This window comes from Triticum urartu, chromosome 7A (genome assembly GCF_056163025.1).
Source record: "Triticum urartu cultivar PI428250 chromosome 7A, HENAU_Tu73, whole genome shotgun sequence".
NCBI lineage: Eukaryota > Viridiplantae > Streptophyta > Magnoliopsida > Poales > Poaceae > Triticum > Triticum urartu.
The window spans coordinates 312,240,667-312,260,183 of record NC_141879.1 but is presented as its reverse complement, the minus strand read 5'-3'; positions in this window follow the sequence as shown (position 1 = coordinate 312,260,183).

The following is a 19,517-nucleotide window of genomic DNA, read 5'->3' as shown; positions in this document are numbered from 1 at the left end:
GTAGTATAGGGCCCTACGGGGGCGTGTTAGAACTGTTGATGTTAATCAGTGCTGCTTCCGCTATTTCTGCGCTATGTTTCCGCGCCGCGTGCCCATGTGCGGGAATTATTTAGCTCAGTGGGGCTTGACGCGGTCCTCGCCTCCCGAGGCTGAGGCCTCGCCGTGCGCTTCATGTCCTGCAAGGATTAGTAGGAGGAGTAGCCTTCGGTCTGGTTGTGGGGGCAATCAGCCCAGGTCCTGCGCTCATGTCGCGATGGCCATGGGGCACGGACTGGGAGGGGTGCTCCCGCAAAGGACCCGGACAGGAAAGCTTCAAACGATCGGGGCAGAAAACACACGCGAGGGCGCCCGCGAACCTCCCTCGCGAGATTTGCGAGAGAAAACGAGGCAAGTGAGTGAAAAAGATAAAGAGTCACAAGCCTGGGACGGCAACAGCTCCAGTAAAACTTCAAATAGGAACGAACAAGCCAACTACAGAAAGCAAATGAAAAAGCCGCGTCCGGCACCTATTCTAGTCTTCGACGTCTTCTCACTAGTGCGGAGTTAAGTGCTGCCACTGGGCATGGGCGGGAGCCCCCGAGGCCCGAGGGCGGCATTCCGGAGACTCCGGGGTGTGTACAGCCCCACTCATTATTACGTGAGAGTGTCACGGGCAGCGAGCTTCACAGGAATTGGCCTTCTTCATAGGCACCGGGCCTTTCCCAAAACGCGGCAGCTTCACAGGCATTGGCCTTCTTCACAGGCACCGGGCCTTTCCCAAAATGCGGCAGCTTCACAGGCACCGGGCCTTTCCCAAAATGAGGCAGCTTCACAGGCATTGGCCTTCTTCACAGGCACCGGGCCTTTCCATAGGCGCTAGGCCTCGCTCAGGGATAGAACCTCCGGAGATGTTGAATGTTCCACGTGTTCTGGACGGGTACCCCCTCCGGGATCTCCAAGCGCACGGAGCCAAGCCTGGAAACATGAACAACCTTGAATGGGCCCTCCCACATGGGAGAGATCTTGTGCAGCCCCTCCCTGGAGAGAACCCATCTGAGCACGAGGTCCCCTACCTCAAGAGTTCTGGGGCGGATGTTACGGCAGTGGTATCGGCGCAGCACCTGTTGATACCTTGCCGCTCGTAGCGCGGCTTCTCGACGGCGTTCCTCCCCCAGCACGAGATCCGTCCCCCGCATGGCGTCCTGCTACGTCTCGTCGAATGCCAGGACCCGCGCGGAGCGACGCCTAACCTCATGAGGGAGGACAGCCTCTGCTCCGTAGACAAGGAAGAACAGGGTCTCGCCAGTCGGCTTGGCTGCGGTTGTGCGGATAGACCACAACGCGGACTAGAGCTCGTCGTACCAGCCCCTGCCACAAGCCTCCAGCTTCTTCTTGAAGGTCCTGGCTTTGAGGCCCCTCAGGACCTCCGCGTTGGCTCGCTCGGCCTGGCCGTTGCTCCGGGGGTGTCCCACCAAGGCGTAGCATATCTGCGTTCCAAGGTTAGCACATTACATTTTGAAGAGATTACTGGTGAATTGCGAACCGTTGTCGGTGATGATGTGGTTAGGCACCCCAAACCGGATCACAAGACCCTTGATGAACTTGACTGCGGAGCCTGCTGGGATGGTGCGGACAGCTTCAACCTCAACCCACTTGGTGAACTTGTCCACAGCGACGTAGAGGTAGCGATAGCCCCCTGGCGCTTGAGGGAACGGGCCCAGAATGTCTAGCCCCCAAACTGCGAACGGCCACGAGAGGGGTATAGTCTGTAGACCCCCCGCTGGCTGATGGATCTGCCTAGCATGGAACTGGCAGGCATCGCAAGCCCTCACCAGCTCAACGGCTTCGCTGAGTGCTGTGGGCCAGTAGAATCCACTACGGAACGCCTTGCCGATGAGGGTTCACGACGATGAGTGGTGCCCACAGTCTCCGCCGTGTATGTCCGCCAGCAGCTCCTTCCCTTGCTTTCTGGAGATGCAACGTAGGGACACGTCGTTCGGTCACTTCCAGTAGAGCTCCCCATCCTTGATGCAGTAAGCCGTGGCCTGCCACGCTACACGCTCTGCCTCCTCCTCGCTCTCCGGCAGGGTCCCTTGCATCAAGTAGTTCTTGAGCTCTGCAATCCAACACCCTTCCTGAGGCTCTAACGCCAGGAGCAGGCGTGCCCCTGAAGCCGGGCCGCAGGCCGGAGCTCCCGAGGTAGGCGGCTGAGGGAGCTACTCCCTTGGTTGCGCCGTGCTCGATAGTGACGGTGCCGCCGAGGGTTTGAAGAGCCGCTCCTCGAAGACGCCAAGCTCCTGAGGCAGCTGCCTGGATGCCCTCTTGGCAATGTCATCAGCGTCTTGATTGGTGCCGCGAGGCACATGCTGCAACTCCAGCCCCCAGAACTGCTTCTCCATCTTGCGAACCTCAGTGAGGTAGGCTTCCATGTGCTCATCCTTTGGTTCGTATATCTTGTTGGAGAAGTTGAGGAGGAGCTGCAAATCGCCCTTGACGATGAGGTGCTTTACCCCTAAGGCGATTGCGGCTTTCAAGCCTGCTATCATGCCTTCATACTCTGCTATGTTGTTGGAGACATTTTCTCCGTGCTGGAAACAGAGTTGCACGGCGTAGTAGAGTTTATCCTGGGTAGGGGATACGAGCACTACGCCAGCTCCCACGCCGTGTCGAGAGAATGCCCCATCGAAGTACATGACCCAGCCGTCTGGTGCCTCACTTCCCGGGGAAAGTGATCGGTCCTCGCCTGCCTCGAGACCCGGTGCTTCTGCCCATTCTGCCACGAAATCCGCAAGTGCGGCTCCCTTGATGACTCTGGTCGTACTGAATTCTAGCGGAAATGCCTGTAGTTCGATATTTCCATTCAGCGACTCTTCCAACTGAGTTGGGGCTCCTGAGTACCCTTTCCAAGGGGTATTCTGAGACGACTTTGATGGGATGGCCCTGGAAATAGTGCCGCAGCTTGCATGAGGCCACTAATAGCGTGAGGAGGAGTTTTTTAGGCATGGGGTACCGCACCCTTGCGTCCCGTAGCACCGTGCTGACAAAGTACTCGCGATGCTCGACGAGGTTGAGGGTGCTGGCGCAGCTTGCATCCTCCAGAGGTCGGGGCATCTCCTGAGATGGTGGAGCCCCCAGTGCTTGGTCACTTGGAGAGGCCTCTCCTGTTGGGGAACGTAGTAATTTCAAAATTTTCCTACGCACACGCAAGATCATGGTGATGCATAGCAACGAGAGGGGAGAGTGTGATCTACGTACCCTCGTAGACCAGAAGCGGAAGCGTTAGCACAACGCGGCTGATGTAGTCGTACATCTTCACGGCCCGACCGATCAAGCACCGAAACTACGGCACCTCTGAGTTCTAGCACACGTTCAGCTCGATGACGATCCCCGGACTCCGATCCAGTAGAATGTCGGGGAAGAGTTCCGTCAGCACGACGGCGTGGTAACGATCTTGATGTTCTACCGTCGCAGGGCTTCGCCTAAGCACCGCTACAATATTACCGAGGAGTATGGTGGAGGGGGCACTGCACACGGCTAAGAGAACGATCACGAAGATCAACTTGTGTGTCTATGGGTGCCCCCCTGCCCCCGTATATAAAGGAGCAAGGGGGAGGAGGCCGGCCCTAGGAGGGGCGTGCCAGGGAGTAGGATTCCTACTCCTAGTTGGAGTAGGTTTCCTCCTTTCCTAGTCCAACTAGGAGAAGGGGGGAAGAGGGGAAGGAAGGGAGAGAGGGGCCGCGCCCCAAACCCCTTGTCCAATTCGGACTGGGCTTCGGAGGGGGCACGCCACCTCCTGGTCCTTTCCACTAAGGCCCATTAAGGCTCATTGCTTCTTCCTCGTATTCCCGTAACTCCCCGGTACCTCCGAAAATACCCGAATCACTCGGAACCTTTCCGATGTCTGAATATAGTCGTCCAATATATCGATCTTCACGTCTCGACCATTTCGAGACTCCTCGTCATGTCCCCGATCTAATCCGGGACTCCAAACTCCTTCGGTACATCAAAAACTTATAAACTCATAATATAACTATCATCGAAACCTTAAGCGTGCGGACCCTACGGGTTCGAGAACAATGTAGACATGACCGAGACATGTCTCCGGTCAATAACCAATAGAGGAACCTGGATGCTCATATTGGCTCCCACATATTCTACGAAGATCTTTATCGGTCAGACCGCATAACAGCATACGGTGTTCCCTTTGTCATCGGTATGTTACCTGCCCGAGATTCGATCGTCGGTATCTCAATACCTAGTTCAATCTCGTTACCGGCAAGTCTCTTTACTCGTTTTGTAATACATCATCTCGCAACTAACTCATTAGTTGCAATGCTTGCAAGGCTTATGTGATGTGCATTACCGAGAGGGCCCAGAGATACCTCTCCGACAATCGGAGTGACAAATCCTAATCTCGAAATACGCCACCCAACATGTACCTTTGGAGACACCTGTAGAGCTCCTTTATAATCACCCAGTTACGTTGTGACGTTTGGTAGCACACAAAGTGTTCCTCCGGCAAACGGGAGTTGCATAATCTCATAGTCATAGGAACATGTATAAGTCATGAAGAAAGCAATAGCAACATACTAAACGATCGGGTGCTACGCTAATGGAATGGGTCATGTCAATCACATCATTCTCCTAATGATGTGATCCCATTAATCAAATGACAACACATGTCTATGGTTAGGAAACATAACCATCTTCGATTAACGAGCTAGTCAAGTAGAGGCATACTAGTGACGTTTAGTTTGTCTATGTATTCACACAAGTATTATGTTTCCGGTTAATACAATTCTAGCATGAATAATAAACATTTATCATGAAATAAGGAAATTAATAATAACTTTATTATTGCCTCTAGGGCATATTTCCTTCAGTCTCCCACTTGCACTAGAGTTAATAATCTAGTTCACATCGCCATGTGATCTAACATCAATAGTTCACATCTTTATGTGGTTAACACCCATAGTTCACATCGATATGTGACTAACACCCAAAGGGTTTACTGGAGTCAGTAATCTAGTTCACATCGCTATGTGATTAACACCCAAAGAGTACTAAGGTGTGATCATGTTTTGCTTGTGAGACAATTTTAGTCAACGGGTCTGTTATATTCAGATCCGTAAGTATTTTGCAAATATCTATGTCAACAATGCTCTGCACGGAGCTACTCTAGCTAATTGCTCCCACTTTCAATATGTATCTAGATCGAGACTTAGAGTCATCCAGATCGGTGTCAAAAAATGTGTATCGACGTAACCCTTTACGATGAACCTTTTTGTTATGTCCATAATCGAGAAACATATCCTTATTTCACTAAGGATAATTTTGACCGCTATCCAGTGATCTACTTCCTAGATCACTATTGTATTCCCTCGCTTAACACAGTGTAGGGTATACAACAGATCTAGTACACAGCATGGCATGCTTTATAGAATCTATGGCTGAGGCATAGGGAATGACTTTCATTCTCTTTCTATCTTCTGCCGTGGTCGGGCTTTGAGTCTTACTCAATTTCACACCTTGCAACACAGGCAAGAACTCTTTCTTTGACTGTTCCATTTTGAACTACTTCAAAATCTTGTCAAGGTCTGTACTCATTGAAAAAACTTATCAAGCGTCCTGATCTATCTCTATAGATCTTGATGCTCAATATGTAAGCAGCTTCACCGAGGTCTTTCTTTGAAAAACTCCTTTCAAATATTCCTTTATGCTTTCCAGAAAATTATACATTATTTCCGATCAATAATGTGTCGTTCACATATACTTATCAGAAATGCTGTAGTACTCCCACTCACTTTCTTGTAAATACAGGCTTCACCTCAAGTCTGTATAAAACTATATGCTTTGATCAACTTATCAAAGCGTATATTCCAACTCCGAGATTCTTGCACCAGTCCATAGATGGATCGCTGGAGCTTGCATATTTACTTAACACCTTTAGGATCGACAAAACCTTCTAGTTGCATCGTATACAACTCTTCTTTAGTAAATCCATTAAGGAATGCAGTTTTGTTTATCCATTTGCCAGATTTCATAAAATGCGGCAATTGCTTACATGATTCGGACAGACTTAAGCATAGATACGAGTGAGAAAATCTCATCGTAGTCAACACCTTGAACTTGTCGAAAACCTTTTGCGACAATTCTAGCTTTGTAGATAGTAACACTACTATCAGCGTCCGTCTTCCTTCTTGAAGATCCATTTATTTTCTATGGCTTGCCAATCATCGGGCAAACCCATCAAAGTCCATACTTGTTCTCATACATGGATCATATCTCAGATTTTATGGCCTCAAACCATTTCGCGGAATCTGGGCTCATCATCGCTTCCTCATAGTTCGTAAGTTCGTCATGGTCTAGTAACATGACTTCCAGAACAGGATTACCGTACCACTCTGGTGCGGATCTCACTCTGGTTTACCTACGAGATTCGGTAGTAACTTGATCTGAAGTTACATGATCATCATCATTAGCTTCCTCACTAATTGGTGTAGTAGTCATAGGAACAGATTTCTGTGATGAACTACTTTCCAATAAGGGAGCAGGTACAGTTACCTCATCAAGTTCTACTTTCCTCCCACTCACTTCTTTCGAGAGAAACTCCTTCTCTAGAAAAACTCCGAATTTATCAACAAAAGTCTTGCCTTCGGATTTGTGATAGAAGGTGTACCCAACAGTCTCCTTTGGGTATCCTATGAAGACATATTTCTCCGATTTGGGTTTGAGCTTATTAGGATGAAACTTTTTCATATAAGCATCACAACCCCAAACTTTAAGAAATGACAACTTTGGTTTCTTGCCAAACCACAGTTTAGATTGTGTCGTCTCAACGGAGTTAGATGGTGCCCTATTTAACGTGAATGCAGCTGTCTCTAATGAATAACCCCAAAACGATAGTGGTAGATCGGTAAGAGACATCATAGATCGCACCATATCTAATAAAGTACGGTTATGACGTTCAGACACACCATTATGCTGTGGTGTTCCAGGTGGCGTGATTAGTGAAACTATTTCACATTGTTTTTAACTGAAGGCCAAACTCGTAATTCAAATATTTTACTTCTGCGATCATATCGTAGAAACTTTTATTTTTGTTACGATGATTCTCCACTTCACTCTAAAATTATTTGAACTTTTCAAATGTTTCAGACTTGTGTTTCATCAAGTAGATATACTCATATCTGCTCAAATCATCTGTGAAGATTAGAAAATAATGATACCTGCCACGAGCCCCAATATTCATCGGACCGCATACATCAGTATGTATGATTTCCAACAAATCTGTTGCTCGCTCCATTGTTCCGGAGAATGGAGTCTTAGTCATCTTGCCCATGAGGCATGGTTCGCAAGCATCAACTGATTCATAATCAAGTGATTCCAAAAGCCCATCAGCATGGAGTTTCTTCATGCGCTTTACACCAATATGACCTAAACGGTAGTGCCACAAATAAGTTGCACTATCATTATTAACTTTGCATCTTTTGGTTTCAATATTATAATATGTGTATCACTACGATCGAGAATCAATGAACCATTTTCATTGGGTGTGTAACCATATAAGGTTTTATTCATGTAAACAGAACAACAATTTATTCTCTTACTTAAATGAATAATTGTATTACAATAAACATGATCAAATCATATTCATGCTCAACGCAAACACCAAATAACACTTATTTAGGTTCAGCACTAATCCCGAAAGTATAGGGAGTGTGCGATGATGATCATATAAATCTTGGAACCACTTCCAACACACATCGTCACTTCACCCTTAACTAGTCTCTGTTTATTCTGCAACTCCCGTTTTGAGTTACTATCTTAGCAACTGAACTAGTATCTAATACTGAGGGGTTGCTATAAACACTAGTAAAGTACACATCAATAACATGTATATCAAATATACTTATGTTCACTTTGCCATCCTTCTTATCCGCCAATCACTTGGGGTAGTTCCGCTTCCAGTGGCCAGTCCCTTTGCAGTAGAAGCACTTAGTCTCAGGCTTAGGACCATACTTGGGCTTCTACACTTGAGCAGCAACTTGCTTGCTATTTTTCTTGAAGTTCCCCTCTTTCCCTTTGCCCTTTTCTTGAAACTAGTGATCTTGTCAACCATCAACACTTGATGCTCTTTCTTGATTTCTACCTTCATCGATTTCATCATCATGAAAAGCTCGGGAGTCGTTTTCGTCATCCCTTGCATACTATAGTTCATCACGAAGTTCTACTAACTTGGTGATGGTGACTAGAGAATTCTGTCAATCACTATCTTATCTGGAAGATTAACTCCCACTTGATTCAAGCGATTGTAGTACCCAGACAATCTGAGCACATGCTCACTAGTTGAGCGATTCTCCTCCATCTTTTAGCTATAGAACTTGTTGGAGACTTCATATCTCTCAACTCGGGTATTTGCTTGAAATATTAACTTCAACTCCTGGAACATCTCATATGGTCCATGACGTTCAAAACGTCTTTGAAGTCCCGATTCTAAGCCGTTAAGCATGGTGCACTAAACTATCAAGTAGTCATCATATTTAGCTAGCCAAACGTTCATAACGTTTGCATCTGCTCCTGCAATAGGTCTGTCACCTAGCGGTGCATCAAGGACATAATTCTTCTGTGCAGCAATGAGGATAAACCTCAGATCATGGATCCAATCCGCATCATTGCTACTAACAACTTTCAACACAATTTTCTCTAGGAACACATCAAAATAAACACAGGGAAGCAACAACGCGAGCTATTGATCTACAACATGATTTTCAAAATACTAACAGGACTAAGTACATGATAAATTTAAGTTCAATTAATCATATTACTTAAGAACTCCCACTTAGACAGCCATCTCTCTAGTCATCTAAGTGATCACGTGATCCAAATCAACTAAACCATGTCCGATCATCACGTGAGATGGAGTAGCTTCATTGGTGAACATCACTATGTTGACCATATCTACTATATGATTCACGCTCGACCTTTCGGTCTCCGTGTTCTGAGGCCATATCTGTATATGCTTGGCTCGTCAAGTATAACCTGAGTATTCCGCGTGTGCAACTGTTTTGCACCCGTTGTATTTGAACATAGAGCCTATCACACCCGATCATCACGTGGTGTCTCAGCACGAAGAACTTTCGCGACGGTGCATACTCATGGAGAACACTTCTTGATAATTAGTGAGAGATCATCTGTAACACCTTGGATGTAATTTTCCCAATTTGTACTCCAACTCTTGCCGTTTCCGGCTTTAAGTTATTTTATTTTCTCGGGTTCGGGTTTTTGTCTCCGTGTGTTGTTGTCATTGTCATTCATCTCATATCATGTCATCATGTGCATTGCATTTGCATACGTGTTCGTCTCATGCATTCGAGCATTTTCCCCGTTGTCCGTTTTGCATTCCGGCGCTTCGTTCTCCTCCGGTGGTCATTTCTACCTTTCTTTCATGTGTGGGGATTAAACATTTCCGGATTGGACAGAGACTTGCCAAGCGGCCTTGGTTTACTACTGGTAGACCGCCTGTCAAGTTTCGTATCATTTGGACTTCGTTTGATACTCCAACGGTTAACCGAGGGACCAAAAAGGCCTCGTGTGTGTTGCAGCCCAACACCCTTCCATTTTGGCACATAACCCACCTAAGCCTTCTCCATCATCTAGATCGTTCGATCAAGATCGCGTGGCCAAAAACCGCACCTCATTTGGACTCTCCTACCTCCTCCTATGCCTATTTAAAGATCCACCGAAAATCTCCTTCTCCTCCCCCCCCCCCGAAAACCCTAGATCCACCCCTCGCGCGCACCGGACAAAATCCCACCGACAGACATTGTCCGCTTCCCCATCGCCGCGAATCGTGTGCCGCCACGTGGCCGAGCCTCCCCACATCGCCGCCCGTCCCGCCGGCCCGCTCGGCCCGGCCGTGGCCCCCGAGGCCCAGCGGCTCCACCCCGCCTCCTCGCGCCCGAGGCGCCGCCTCCGCCCTGCCTTGCCTCGTCGCTGGTGGCTGCCGACCTCGTCGACGTTCGGTCGCCCCGCCGCCGTTCGGTCGCCTCGCCGCCTTGCCCTCGCCTCGCCGCCTCACCCTCGCCTCCCCCTCGCCCGGATCCGGCCGCCTCTGTCAACTCCGACGGCCCGCGCAGCTACTCCGGCGAAGATCCGGCCGCCTCGTTTTCCGCGTCGGGCAAACCCTAGATCCGGAGGTCGAATTCTACTAAGTCCCCGTGTTTTTTAGTTTCAAGTGCTCCTGTTCATCGTGTCGTATCTCCGTATCCGTAACTCCATTTTTTGCATATAGCATATCAAAATGTTCATCTCAGAGAGTACATCATTTCATTCCATTGCATCATTTTCTTTTGAGTTCATCTTGATGCCCGGAATGCTGTTAGAAGAGGGCTACTTGAGATATTTGTCAGATCTGCTACTCCATTTAGCTTTTTGTCATTTTTGCCATGATTATTGTGTGCATGATATGCCCATGAGCTCTACATATGTTTTGTTAAGGGCTTTGTCATCTTTCCGAGGTGCAACCCATGTATTTTTGTGATGTGCGTGGTGACTAGCACAAGCTTGCCAAGTGGTGCACTTGGTAATTCTGATTTCAGGGACTTAGCATTTCCACTAAGTCCTTGAGCTGTTTATCTCATATGGCCATATGTTCATGTTGTTTCCTAGTGATCCGTGCCTCTTTTGAGGATGATCAGTAAGGATGTTTTGTTAATCTTGTAATGCTCTATCCATCCATGTCTTTTTTTGCAATTATGGAGCACCCTAGCTTGAGTCAATCGAGCTCTACTTTTGCTACTTTGTGAATCTGGGCAGATTGTCAACTAGTTTGCAATTTTGCCGTTGATGTTGTAGTTGATCCGTGCATGCTATGCTGTTGTTCTTGCCATGTCTAGCTTGAATTTTGTGTATTCTTGATGGGTGTATGCTTATCTTGTCATGACTTTCTCCGTAGTGAGTGCATCGAGCTCGTAAACATGCCTACTTGAGTTATGTTTCAGCATGTGCCAGTTTTCACTAAGTCTGAAAACTGATTATGTTTTTTGCCATGTTCACATGCTTGCAATTGTATTTTCTGATCCCTTTTGGCTCAAGGTCACTAAGGGACTTTTGTTAAGCTCTTTGAGTAGCTCCATGACATGCTTTACTTTGCCATGTTAAGGTCCTGTAGCATGTAGTTTTGTTGCTCCAAAGTGTGCTACCTGAACTGAAATTCCAGACAAGTGTTAACTTCACTAAGTCTGAAATCTGTTTGCCATATGCATTTTTGCCATGCTTGTTTGAATCTGCTATTGGATGAATTGGCTGTAGCTCAATGCTAGACTTTTGTTAAGCATCTTGAATGCATCCCTGCCATGTATTTTGTTGTTATGTTTGGGTGCTGTAGCATGTTCATCTCATTGCATTTAGATGGCTACTTGTTGTAAATCGCAGACCGGTGTCATATTTGAATTGCTTGCCTTTTCCAAACCGTAACTCCGATTCCGACGTTCTTTATATCGTTTTCAAGCGATTTCATCTCATCTTTCTAGTGGCACACTTGGATTCCCAAGTTGAGGCCAGGTTCATGCATTCCTTGTCAATTCTTGCATATGCATCCCGCATCGCATCCCGCATAGCATACCATCATCGCATCATATTGTTTGAGTTGCACGTGGTTGATTGTGTCCTTGTTGCTTGTTTGTCTTGTTTTGGTAGAGCCGGTAGACGAGTTCGCTAACGAGGAGCCCGTTGAGTTTGCTTTCGAGGATCCAGTCAACTCTGACAACTATGCAGGCAAGATGATCATACCCTCGAAATCACTACTATCTTTGCTATGCTAGATTGCTCACTCTTTTGCTATGCCAATGCTACGATGCCTACCACTTGCTTTCAAGCCTCCCAAATTTCCATGTCAAACCTCTAACCCACCTTGTCCTAGCAAACCGTTGATTGGCTATGTTACCGCTTTGCTCAGCCCCTCTTATAGCGTTGCTAGTTGCAGGTGAAGATTGGAGGCCGTTCCTTGTTGGGAACATTTATTTACTGTTGGGATATCATTATATTATCTTGTTATCTTAATGCATCTATATACTTGGTAAAGGGTGGAAGGCTTGGCCTCTCGCCTAGTGTTTTGTTCCACTCTTGTCGCCCTAGTTTCCGTCATATCGGTGTTATGTTCCCGGATTGTGTGTTCCTTACGCGGTTGGGTTATAATGGGAACCCCTTGATAGTTCGCCTTGATTAAAGCTTTTCCAGCAATGCCCAACCTTGGTTTTACCATTTTCCACCTAGCCTCTTTTTCCCTTGGGTTTCCAGAGCCCGAGGGTCATCTTATTTAACCCCCCCCCTCGGGCCAGTGCTCCTCTGAGTGTTGGTCCAACCTAGAGCCCCTTGCAGCGCCACCTCGGGGAAACTCGAGGGCTGGTTTTAGTTGTACGGATTGCTTATCTGAGTGTGCCCTGAGAACGAGATATGTGCAGCTCCTATCGGGATTTGTCGGCACATTCGGGCGGTGTTGCTGGTCTTGTTTTAACCTGTCGAAGTGTCTTGAAGAACCGAGATACCGAGTCTGATCGGAACGTCTTGGGAGGAGGTCTATTCCTTCGTTGACCGTGAGAGCTTGTCATGGGCTAAGTTGGGACTCCCCTGCAGGGATTTGAACTTTTGAAAGCCGTGCCCGCGGTTATGGGCAGATGGGAATTTGTTAATGTCCGGTTGTAGATAACTTGAACCTTAACTTAACTAAAATGAATCAACTGAGTGTGTTACCATGATGGCCTCTTCTCGGCGGAGTCCGGGAAGTGGACACAGTGTTGGAGTAATGTTTGCGCAGGTTGTTCTCTAGTTTCTCGCTCGCGCTTTGCCTCCTCTTCTCACTCTCTTTTGCGAATAAGTTTAGCCACGATATTTTGCTAGTCGCTTGCTGCAGCTCCACCTATTGTTACCCTGTCTTACCTATAAGCTTAAATAGTCTTGATCGCGAGGGTGCGAGATTGCTGAGTCCCTATGGCTCACAGATTACCTATTACACCAGATGCATGGCCCGATGATTCCGCTCCAGGAGACGCGTTTGAGCTCAAGTGGGAGTTCAACGAAGACTCTCAACGTTACTATGTTTCCTTTCCTGATGATCAGTAGTGGTGCCCAGTTGGGGGTGATCGGGACCGTGTCGCTTGTTGGGTTATCTTTTATTTTGGCGCCGTAGTCGGGCCATGAGTGTTTGGATGATGTAATGTTATTTATGTACTTGATTGACGTGGCGAGTGTAAGCCAACTATGTTATCTCCCCTTTTATTATCTATATTACATGGGATGTTGTGAAGATTGCCTAACTTGCGACATATGCCTTCAATGCGATTATGCCTCTAAGTCATGCCTCGACACGTGGGAGATATAGTCGCATCGAGGGTGTTACATCATCTTAAAATGCTACCGTTAATCAAAGCAAGATAAGATGTATAAAAGATAAACATCATATGCAATCAAAATATGTGACATGATATGGCCATCATCATCTTGCGCCTTTGATTTCCATCTCCAAAGTACTGTCATGATCTCTATTGTCACCGGCATGACACCATGATCTCCATCATCTTGATCTATATCAATGTGTCGTCACGTGGTCGTCTCGCCAACAATTGCTCTTGCAAGTATTGCTATCGCATAGCGATAAAGTAAAGCAATTATTGGGTGCTTGCATCTTATGCAATAGAGAGACAACCATAAGGATTTTGCTAGTTGCCGATAACTTCAACAAAACATGATCATCTCATACAACAACTTATATATCATCATGTCTTGACCATACAACATGCCCTGCAAAAACAAGTTAGACGTCCTCTACTTTGTTGTTGCAAATTTTACGTGGCTGCTACGGGCTTAGCAAGAACCGTTCTTACCTACGCATCAAAAACCACAACGATAGTTTGTCAAGTTGGTGCTATTTTAACCTTCGCAAGGACCGGGCGTAGCCACACTCGGTTCAACTAAAGTTGGAGAAACTGACACCCGCCAGCCACCTGTGTGCAAAGCACGTCGGTAGAACCAGTCTCGCGTAAGCGTACGCGTAATGTCGGTCCGGGCCGCTTCATCCAACAATACCGCCGAACCAAAGTATGACATGCTGGTAAGCAGTATGACTTATATCGCCCACAACTCACTTGTGTTCTACTCGTGCATATAACATCTACACATAAAACCTAGGCTCGGATGCCACTGTTGGGGAACGTAGTAATTTCAAAATTTTCCTACGCACACGCAAGATCATGGTGATGCATAGCAACGAGAGGGGAGAGTGTGATCTACGTACCCTCGTAGACCAGAAGCGGAAGCGTTAGCACAACGCGGTTGATGTAGTCGTACGTCTTCACGGCCCGACCGATCAAGCACCGAAACTACGGCACCTCCGAGTTCTAGCACACGTTCAGCTCGATGACGATCCCCGGACTCCGATCCAGCAGAATGTCGGGGAAGAGTTCCGTCAGCACGACGGCGTGGTGACGATCTTGATGTTCTACCGTCGCAGGGCTTCGCCTAAGCACCGCTACAATATTATCGAGGAGTATGGTGGAGGGGGGCACCGCACACGGCTAAGAGAACGATCACGAAGATCAACTTGTGTGTCTATGGGTGCCCCCTGCCCCCGTATATAAAGGAGCAAGGGAGAGGAGGCCGGCCCTAGGAGGGGCGCGCCAGGGAGTAGGATTCCTACTCCTAGTTGGAGTAGGTTTCCTCCTTTCCTAGTCCAACTAGGAGAAGGGGGGAAAGGGGGGAAGAGGGGAAGGAAGGGAGAGAGGGGCCGCGCCCCAAACCCCTTGTCCAATTCGGACTGGGCTTGGGAGGGGCGCGCGCCACCTCCTGGTCCTTTCCACTAAGGCCCATTAAGGCCCATTGCTTCTTCCTCGTATTCCCGTAACTCCCCGGTACCTTCGCAAATACCCGAATCGCTCGGAACCTTTCCGATGTCCGAATATAGTCGTCCAATATATCGATCTTTACATCTCGACCATTTCGAGACTCCTCGTCATGTCCCCGATCTCATCCGGGACTCCAAACTCCTTCGATACATCAAAAACTTATAAACTCATAATATAACTATCATCGAAACCTTAAGCGTGCGGACCCTACGGGTTCAAGAACAATGTAGACATGACCGAGACATGTCTCCGGTCAATAACCAATAGCGGAACCTGGATGCTCATATTGGCTCCCACATATTCTATGAAAATCTTTATCGGTCACACCTCATAACAACATACGGTGTTCCCTTTGTCATCGGTATGTTACTTGCCCGAGATTCGATCGTCGGTATCTCAATACCTAGTTCAATCTCGTTACCGGCAAGTCTCTTTACTCGTTTCGTAATACATCATCTCGCAACTAACTCATTAGTTGCAATGCTTGCAAGGCTTATGTGATGTGCATTACCGAGAGGGCCCAGAGATACCTCTCCGACAATCAGAGTGACAAATCCTAATCTCGAAATACGCCAACCCAACATGTACCTTTGGAGACACCTGTAGAGCTCCTTTATAATCACCCAGTTACGTTGTGACGTTTGGTAGCACACAAAGTGTTCCTCCGGCAAACGGGAGTTGCATAATCTCATAGTCATAGGAACATGTATAAGTCATGAAGAAACCAATAGCAACATACTAAACGATCGGGTGCTAAGCTAATGGAATGGGTCATGTCAATCACATCATTCTCCTAATGATGTGATCCCATTAATCAAATGACAACACATGTCTATGGTTAGGGAACATAACCATCTTCGATTAACGAGCTAGTCAAGTAGAGGCATACTAGTGATGTTTAGTTTGTCTATGTATTCACACAAGTATTATGTTTTCGGTTAATACAATTCTAGCATGAATAATAAACATTTATCATGAAATAAGGAAATAAATAATAACTTTATTATTGCCTCTAGGGCATATTTCCTTCATCTCCTGTCCCGGGTGCGTTCTCCTGCTGCGGCTATTCCCCTCCAGCTGCGGTCGTGGTCCTCGCGAGGCCCTCTTGGCTTTGCTTTGCTTCAGCCCGGACGGTTGCTGCGGCCTTGGTCCGGTGCTCCTCCCTGACCACCACCAGGGCTGCGCTAGTGGAGTAGGGGGTGGCCGCAAGGTAGAGCACCAGGGGCTCCCGTGGACGCGGAGCTACCATCATTGGTGGGCTGGTAAGGTACCTCTTGAGATCTTGGAATGCCTTGTCGGCCTCTTCAGTCCATTCGAAGGGGCCCTTCTTCTTCATCAGCTTGAAGAAGGGCAGTGCTCGTTCCCCCAGCTTGGAGATGAAGCGCCCTAGAGCGGTTACACGCCCGGTGAGCTTCTGCATCTCTTTGAGGGTCCTAGGCGGGCTCATGTCTTAGACTGCTTTGACCTTCTCCGAGTTGGCCTCGATGCCCCTGTGGGACACGAGAAAACCTAGGAGCTTGCCCGAGGGGACCCCAAACACGCACTTCTCTGGGTTGAGCCGTAGGTCCACTTCATTGAGGCTCGCAAAGGTTTCTTCCAGGTCTTGTATCAGGGTTTTTGCCTCCCGGGACTTCACCACAATGTCATCGACGTAAGCTTCAGCATTCCTCCCGAGCTGCCGGCCTAAGGCGATGTGCATCAGCCACTGAAAGGTTGCGCCTGTGTTGCGCATCCCAAATGGCATGCACGTGTAGCAGTACACTCCACATGGGGTCAGGAAAGCCGTTTTTTCCACGTCTTCTACCGCCATCTTGATCTGGTGATAGCCCGAGAAGGCATCTAGGAAGCACAATAGGTCACACTCCGCGGTAGAGTCGACTATCTGGTCAATGCGGGGGAGCGGAAATGGATCCTATGGGCAGGCTTTGTTGAGGTTGGTGAAGTAGACACACATGTGTTCCTTTCCTCCCTTTTTTGGCACAACGACCGGATTAGCCAGCCAATCGGGGTAGCGGACCTCGCGGATAACTCCTGCCACTTCTAGCTTCCGGGTCTCTTGAACGATGAAAGCTTGTTTCTTAGTGGACTGTCGCCTCGCCTTCTGCTTCACGGGGCGCACGTTGGGGCACATGTTGGGGTGATGCTCAATCACACCCCTCGGGACCCCTGCTAACTGATCAGGTTCCCATGCGAACACCTTCTTGTTCACACGCAGGAACCTCACCAGGGCCTTCTCCTGCTCGGGCTCGAGGTTGGCTCCTATGGTGAAGGTAGCGTTAGTGGACCCGTCCTCGTTGACCGGTACCTGCTTGGTTTCCGCCTTGTCTTGGGTGAACAGCTGCTTCTTTTTAGCCGGCGCAACCCCCTTGGGCTCAAGGGCGTCGGTGCTGGTGGGCTACGCCACCGCGGCCGCCCTGAAAACAAGCTTGAGCGCCTACAGCGCATCCCTTGTGTCTCCTGACACGGTAAGGACGCCGCTGCTCCCGGGCATCTTCATGAGGTTGTACGCCGGGTGAGTTGCTGCCATGAACCGAGCCAAGGCCGGATAGCCGAGGATGGCGTTGTAGGGGAGGCCGATGGGGACGATGTCGAAGTCGATCAGCTCTGTGCGGAAGTTGTCGTGATTGCCAAAGGTCACTGGGAGACGGATCTATCCCAAGGAGGCGGTGGAACCGACTCCGACAACCGAGAAAGGCCTGCTAGGCAGAAGCCGGTCTAGCGGCACGTGGAGGAGGCTGAAGGCCTCCACCGAGAGCACGTTGAGGCCGGCACCGCCGTCGATGAGGGTCCTGGTGACGGCCACCTGGCAGATGGTGGGGGTGCACAGCATCGGGAGCGGGCCCGAACCGATGGGGTTGAAGGGGTGATCATCCGAGTCGAAGGTTAGATCGGCCTCGGGTGCCATCCAGCCCGGGGGGCTTCTCGACATTTGGAGGCGGTGCTGATCCGGCGGGTGAACGACTTGACGTGATGGCTCGAGGGTGGTTCCTGTGAGCCACCCAGGAGAGCTGCGATGACAGGCGGCACTGGTGCGGCATAATAGGCGAGGAAGAGGTCGTGCAGCTCCTCCCAGGAGGTCACAGAAGCCGTCGGCAGGTGGAGGAGCCACGCGCGCGGGTCACCGGCGAGGGCCATGGGAAACCAGTTGGCCATCACCCGGTCGTCGCCCCCGGCTTTGAGGACGGCCTCCTCATACGCCAGCAGGAAAACCAGCGGATCCATCGCGCCGTTGTAGCGCGGCGGCATCTCAGGCTTGAACTTGTGCGGCCACTGCACCTGTCGCAAGGTGGGGCCAAGGCTCGGAGCCCCCCAGCCCTAGTGCCGGCATCGGTTGCCGAAGCGGGCGGCGCCTTGTCCGCCATGAGGGCGAAACACGATGTTGGTGGAGAGCGGGTCGTCGAGAGGGAGAACTCCGGTGCACCCCTACCTGGAGCGCCAAATGTCGGATTTCGGGTTCCGGCAGACCCTTAAGGTTCGAAATCTGGGGTGCGCACGAAGATCTTTCCCCTACCGACTCACGCTTCTATGGCTCGCAAGAAATCTAGGCTGGAAAGAAGAACACACAAAGGACACGAGGTTTATACTGGTTCGAACCACCGATGTGGTGTAATACCCTACTCCAGTGTGTGGTGTGGTGGATTGCCTCAGGGGCTGATGATGAACAATACAGGGGGAAGAACAGCCACGCGAGAGGTGTTCTTGAGCTGGTGCGGTGTGTTCTACTCGGTCTGGATCCTGCTCCCTCTATGGTGGCTAGTCCTACTTATATAGGCCCTGGTCCTCTTCCCAAAATGTGAGCGGGAAGGGCGCCAACAATTGGCCATTTTGAAGCGGAACATCTAGTACAAGTTATCCTGACCAAAGGTGGTCTTCGGCTGCCAAAAGCACTGGTGATGATGCCGTCTTGGGCTCCATGATGACCTCCGTCCTTCCGCTCTGCTGGTCTTGGTCTCGTTGCATCGGAATGGTAACCTTTGCCCGATGCCTTGGACTGTGCTTGTTCCCTTTGCACCGAAGGGGAAACAAGGACACTGCACAGGCCGGTGCCCGCCTGGCGCCCGCCTGATCTCGATCGTCATGGCTTGCGTCATGGGCTCCTCGCGAGGTGCCCCTGCCTTGATCTCTCCGCCTCCTCGCAAGCCTGCCTGATGAGGCTGCTCCTGAGGAAGCTTGCTGCTGTCCGCCCCGCATGGCTTGGACCCTCGCGAGGGTCTTGAGTGCGAGCTGATGAAGCTGGGCCGCACTAGGCCCCCACTCAAGCCACACCGCAGGTCATAGGCAGGCAAGTCTGGGGACCCCCGTTCCCAGAACACCGACACCCTTGGCAACCCTTGCTGATCTTGGTTATAAAAAAAGGGCAATGCCAGCGAGCCTTGTTTTTCCACCACCACCCTACCCAGTCTTCCACTGTTATCTTGCCATGTCATTTCATTCTTTGGACGGGTACGATTCCCTTCGTACGCTTGATAATGAGGTGGTCGTGACTTTTGTGTCTCGCTACTTGATCGTCAAGTCCGTTCTCACCTGTGTATCCATCCAGATCCAGCCACTGGTCAGCCAGTGCTTGGTGTGGCTTCGGTTACGCCAACTCCTTCCACACATGGATATAATTTCCGTGCACACTGCCACAGCATATTA